General features: G+C 54.7%; 1 pseudogene; it reads right to left on the reverse strand.

The window, feature by feature from the left end:
* Positions 1 to 6000, reverse strand: part of LOC135535838 (zinc finger CCHC domain-containing protein 7-like) — a 62140-nt pseudogene that overhangs the window by 54160 nt on the left and 1980 nt on the right.

A 6000-nucleotide genomic window follows, 5' to 3' on the forward strand; every position in this document is an offset into this window, starting at 1 on the left:
TCCCAGACTAAGTCAGGTCCTGTATCTCTCCTCTCCCCTCCCAGACTAAGTCAGGTCCTGTATCTCTCTCCCTCCCAGACTAAGTCAGGTCCCCTCCCCCCAGACTAAGTCAGGTCCTGTATCTCTCCCCCCCAGACTAAGTCAGGTCCTGTATCTCTCTCCCTCCCAGACTAAGTCAGGTCCTGTATCTCTCTCCCTCCCAGACTAAGTCAGGTCCTGTATCTCTCCTCTCCCTCCCAGACTAAGTCAGGTCCTGTATCTCTCTTCTCTCCCTCCCAGACTAAGTCAGGTCCTGTATCTCTCCCCTCCCAGACTAAGTCAGGTCCTGTATCTCTCCTCTCCCTCCCAGACTAAGTCAGGTCCTGTATCTCTCCCCCCCCCCAGACTGTCAGGTCCTGTATCTCTCTCCCCCCCAGACTAAGTTAGGTCCTGTATCTCTCCCTCCCAGACTAAGTCAGGTCCTGTATCTCTCCTCTCCCCCCAGACTAAGTCAGGTCCTGTATCTCTCCTCTCTCCCCCAGACTAAGTCAGGTCCTGTATCTCTCCTCTCCCTCCCAGACTAAGTCAGGTCCTGTATCTCTCCCCCCCCCCAGACTAAGTCAGGTCCTGTATCTCTCCTCTCCCTCCCAGACTAAGTCAGGTCCTGTATCTCTCCTCTCCCTCCCAGACTAAGTCAGGTCCTGTATCTCTCCTCTCCCCCAGACTAAGTCAGGTCCTGTATCTCTCCTCTCCCCCCAGACTAAGTCAGGTCCTGTATCTCTCCTCTCTCCCCCAGACTAAGTCAGGTCCTGTATCTCTCCTCTCCCTCCCAGACTAAGTCAGGTCCTGTATCTCTCCCCTCCCCCCCAGACTAAGTCAGGTCCTGTATCTCTCCTCTCCCTCCCAGACTAAGTCAGGTCCTGTATCTCTCCTCTCCCTCCCAGACTAAGTCAGGTCCTGTATCTCTCCTCTCCCCCCCAGACTAAGTCAGGTCCTGTATCTCTCCTCTCCCTCCCAGACTAAGTCAGGTCCTGTATCTCTCCTCTCCCTCCCAGACTAAGTCAGGTCCTGTATCTCTCCTCTCCCTCCCAGACTAAGTCAGGTCCTGTATCTCTCCCCTCCAGACTAAGTCAGGTCCTGTATCTCTCCTCTCCCTCCCAGACTAAGTCAGGTCCTGTATCTCTCCTCTCCCTCCCAGACTAAGTCAGGTCCTGTATCTCTCTCCCCCCCAGACTAAGTCAGGTCCTGTATCCCTCCTCTCCCTCCCAGACTAAGTCAGGTCCTGTATCTCTCTCCCCCCCAGACTAAGTCAGGTCCTGTATCTCTCCTCTCCCTCCCAGACTAAGTCAGGTCCTGTATCTCTCCCCCCCAGACTAAGTCAGGTCCTGTATCTCTCTCCCCCCCAGACTAAGTCAGGTCCTGTTTCTCTCCCCCCTCCCAGACTAAGTCAGGTCCTGTATCTCTCCTCTCCCCCCAGACTAAGTCAGGTCCTGTATCTCTCCTCCCAGACTAAGTCAGGTCCTGTATCTCCCTCTCCCCCCAGACTAAGTCAGGTCCTGTATCTCTCCTCTCCCTCCCAGACTAAGTCAGGTCCTGTATCTCTCCCCCCCCAGACTAAGTCAGGTCCTGTATCTCTCTCCCCCCCAGACTAAGTCAGGTCCTGTATCTCTCTTCTCTCCCTCCCAGACTAAGTCAGGTCCTGTATCTCTCTTCTCTCCCCCCCAGACTAAGTCAGGTCCTGTATCTCTCCCCCCCCAGACTAAGTCAGGTCCTGTATCTCTCTTCTCTCCCTCCCAGACTAAGTCAGGTCCTGTATCTCTCCTCTCTCCCCCCCAGACTAAGTCAGGTCCTGTATCTCTCCTCTCCCCTCCCAGACTAAGTCAGGTCCTGTATCTCTCCCCCCCAGACTAAGTCAGGTCCTGTATCTCTCCTCTCCCCCCCCAGACTAAGTCAGGTCCTGTATCTCTCCTCCCCCCCAGACTAAGTCAGGTCCTGTATCTCTCTCTCCCTCCCAGACTAAGTCAGGTCCTGTATCTCTCCTCTCCCTCCCAGACTAAGTCAGGTCCTGTATCTCTCCTCTCCCTCCCAGACTAAGTCAGGTCCTGTATCTCTCCTCTCCCCTCCCAGACTAAGTCAGGTCCTGTATCTCTCCTCTCCCCCCAGACTAAGTCAGGTCCTGTATCTCTCCTCCCTCCCAGACTCCCAGACTAGACTAAGTCAGGTCCTGTATCTCTCCTCCCCTCCCAGACTAAGTCAGGTCCTGTATCTCTCCCCTCCCAGACTAAGTCAGGTCCTGTATCTCTCCTCTCCCTCCCAGACTAAGTCAGGTCCTGTATCTCTCCCCTCCAGACTAAGTCAGGTCCTGTATCTCTCCCCTCCAGACTAAGTCAGGTCCTGTATCTCTCCTCTCCCCCCCAGACTAAGTCAGGTCCTTTATCTCTCTCCCTCCCAGACTAAGTCAGGTCCTGTATCTCTCCTCTCCCTCCCAGACTAAGTCAGGTCCTGTATCTCCTCCTCCCCCCAGACTAAGTCAGGTCCTGACTAAGTCAGGTCTGTATCTCTCCCCCCCAGACTAAGTCAGGTCCTGTATCTCTCCTCTCCCTCCCAGACTAGACTAAGTCAGGTCCTGTATCTCTCCCCCCTCCCAGACTAAGTCAGGTCCTGTATCTCTCCCCCCCAGACTAAGTCAGGTCCTGTATCTCTCCTCTCCCCCCCAGACTAAGTCAGGTCCTGTATCTCTCCTCTCCCTCCCAGACTAAGTCAGGTCCTGTATCTCTCCCTCCCAGACTAAGTCAGGTCCTGTATCTCTCCTCCCCCAGACTAAGTCAGGTCCTGTATCTCTCCTCTCCCCCCAGACTAAGTCAGGTCCTGTATCTCTCTCCCCCCAGACTAAGTCAGGTCCTGTATCTCTCCTCTCCCTCCCAGACTAAGTCAGGTCCTGTATCTCTCTTCTCCCCCCCAGACTAAGTCAGGTCCTGTATCTCTCTCTCTCCCTCCCAGACTAAGTCAGGTCCTGTATCTCTCCCCCTCCCAGACTAAGTCAGGTCCTGTATCTCTCCTCTCCCCCCAGACTAAGTCAGGTCCTGTATCTCTCCTCTCTCCAGACTAAGTCAGGTCCTGTATCTCTCCCCTCCCTCCCAGACTAAGTCAGGTCCTGTATCTCTCTCTCCCTCCCAGACTAAGTCAGGTCCTGTATCTCTCCTCTCCCTCCCAGACTAAGTCAGGTCCTGTATCTCTCCTCTCCCTCCCAGACTAAGTCAGGTCCTGTATCTCTCCTCTCCCTCCCAGACTAAGTCAGGTCCTGTATCTCTCCTCTCTCCCTCCCAGACTAAGTCAGGTCCTGTATCTCTCCTCTCTCCCCTCCCAGACTAAGTCAGGTCCTGTATCTCTCCTCTCCCTCCCAGACTAAGTCAGGTCCTGTATCTCTCCCTCCCAGACTAAGTCAGGTCCTGTATCTCTCCCTCCCAGACTAAGTCCCTGTATCCCAGACTAAGTCAGGTCCTGTATCTCTCCCTCCCAGACTAAGTCAGGTCCTGTATCTCTCCCTCCCAGACTAAGTCAGGTCCTGTATCTCTCCTCTCTCCCTCCCAGACTAAGTCAGGTCCTGTATCTCTCCCTCCCAGACTAAGTCAGGTCCTGTATCTCTCCCTCCCAGACTAAGTCAGGTCCTGTATCTCTCCCTCCCAGACTAAGTCAGGTCCTGTATCTCTCCTCTCCCTCCCAGACTAAGTCAGGTCCTGTATCTCTCCCTCCCAGACTAAGTCAGGTCCTGTATCTCTCCCTCCCAGACTAAGTCAGGTCCTGTATCTCTCCTCTCCTGTATCTCCCCCCCAGACTAAGTCAGGTCCTGTATCTCTCCCTCCCCCCCAGACTAAGTCAGGTCCTGTATCTCTCCTCTCCCCCCAGACTAAGTCAGGTCCTGTATCTCTCCTCTCCCTCCCAGACTAAGTCAGGTCCTGTATCTCTCCTCTCCCCCCCAGACTAAGTCAGGTCCTGTATCTCTCCTCTCTCCCCTCCCAGACTAAGTCAGGTCCTGTATCTCTCTCCCTCCCAGACTAAGTCAGGTCCTGTATCTCTCCTCTCCCCCAGACTAAGTCAGGTCCTGTATCTCTCCCCCCCAGACTAAGTCAGGTCCTGTATCTCTCCTCTCCCTCCCAGACTAAGTCAGGTCCTGTATCTCTCCTCTCCTCTCCCAGACTAAGTCAGGTCCTGTATCTCTCCCCTTCCAGACTAAGTCAGGTCCTGTATCTCTCCTCTCCCTCCCAGACTAAGTCAGGTCCTGTATCTCTCCCTCCCAGACTAAGTCAGGTCCTGTATCTCTCCCCCCCAGACTAAGTCAGGTCCTGTATCTCTCCCCCCCAGACTAAGTCAGGTCCTGTATCTCTCCTCTCTCCCTCCCAGACTAAGTCAGGTCCTGTATCTCTCCTCTCCCTCCCAGACTAAGTCAGGTCCTGTATCTCTCCTCTCTCTTCCCCAGACTAAGTCAGGTCCTGTATCTCTCCTCTCCCCTCCCAGACTAAGTCAGGTCCTGTATCTCTCCTCTCCCCCCCAGACTAAGTCAGGTCCTGTATCTCTCCCCCCCCAGACTAAGTCAGGTCCTGTATCTCTCCTCTCCCTCCCAGACTAAGTCAGGTCCTGTATCTCTCCTCTCCCCCCAGACTAAGTCAGGTCCTGTATCTCTCTCCCTCCCAGACTAAGTCAGGTCCTGTATCTCTCCTCTCCCCCAGACTAAGTCAGGTCCTGTATCTCTCCCCCCCAGACTAAGTCAGGTCCTGTATCTCTCCTCTCCCTCCCAGACTAAGTCAGGTCCTGTATCTCTCCTCTCCTCTCCCAGACTAAGTCAGGTCCTGTATCTCTCCCCTTCCAGACTAAGTCAGGTCCTGTATCTCTCCCTCTCCCTCCCAGACTAAGTCAGGTCCTGTATCTCTCTCCCTCCCAGACTAAGTCAGGTCCTGTATCTCCCCCCCAGACTAAGTCAGGTCCTGTATCTCTCCTCTCCCCCCAGACTAAGTCAGGTCCTGTATCTCTCCTCTCCCTCCCAGACTAAGTCAGGTCCTGTATCTCTCCCCCAGACTAAGTCAGGTCCTGTATCTCTCCCTCCCAGACTAAGTCAGGTCCTGTATCTCTCTCCCCCCCAGACTAAGTCAGGTCCTGTATCTCTCCTCTCCCCTCCCAGACTAAGTCAGGTCCTGTATCCCTCCTCTCCCTCCCAGACTAAGTCAGGTCCTGTATCTCTCTCCCTCCCAGACTAAGTCAGGTCCTGTATCTCTCCTCTCTCCCTCCCAGACTAAGTCAGGTCCTGTATCTCTCCTCTCCCTCCCAGACTAAGTCAGGTCCTGTATCTCTCCTCTCTCTTCCCCAGACTAAGTCAGGTCCTGTATCTCTCCTCTCCCCTCCCAGACTAAGTCAGGTCCTGTATCTCTCCTCTCCCCCCAGACTAAGTCAGGTCCTGTATCTCTCCTCTCCCCCAGACTAAGTCAGGTCCTGTATCTCTCCCCCAGACTAAGTCAGGTCCTGTATCTCTCCTCTCCCCCCAGACTAAGTCAGGTCCTGTATCTCTCCTCTCCCTCCCAGACTAAGTCAGGTCCTGTATCTCTCCTCCCCCCTCCCAGACTAAGTCAGGTCCTGTATCCCTCCTCCCCTCCCAGACTAAGTCAGGTCCTGTATCTCTCTCCCCCCAGACTAAGTCAGGTCCTGTATCTCTCCTCTCCCTCCCAGACTAAGTCAGGTCCTGTATCTCTCCCCCAGACTAAGTCAGGTCCTGTATCTCTCCCCCAGACTAAGTCAGGTCCTGTATCTCTCCTCTCCCCCCAGACTAAGTCAGGTCCTGTATCTCCCCCCCAGACTAAGTCAGGTCCTGTATCTCTCCTCTCCCTCCCAGACTAAGTCAGGTCCTGTATCTCTCCCCCCCCCAGACTGTCAGGTCCTGTATCTCTCTCCCCCCCCAGACTAAGTCAGGTCCTGTATCTCTCCCCTCCCAGACTAAGCCAGGTCCTGTATCTCTCCTCTCCCTCCCAGACT

The sequence above is a fragment of the Oncorhynchus masou genome, unplaced genomic scaffold (assembly GCF_036934945.1).
Source record: "Oncorhynchus masou masou isolate Uvic2021 unplaced genomic scaffold, UVic_Omas_1.1 unplaced_scaffold_520, whole genome shotgun sequence".
Taxonomy (NCBI): Eukaryota; Metazoa; Chordata; class Actinopteri; order Salmoniformes; family Salmonidae; genus Oncorhynchus; species Oncorhynchus masou.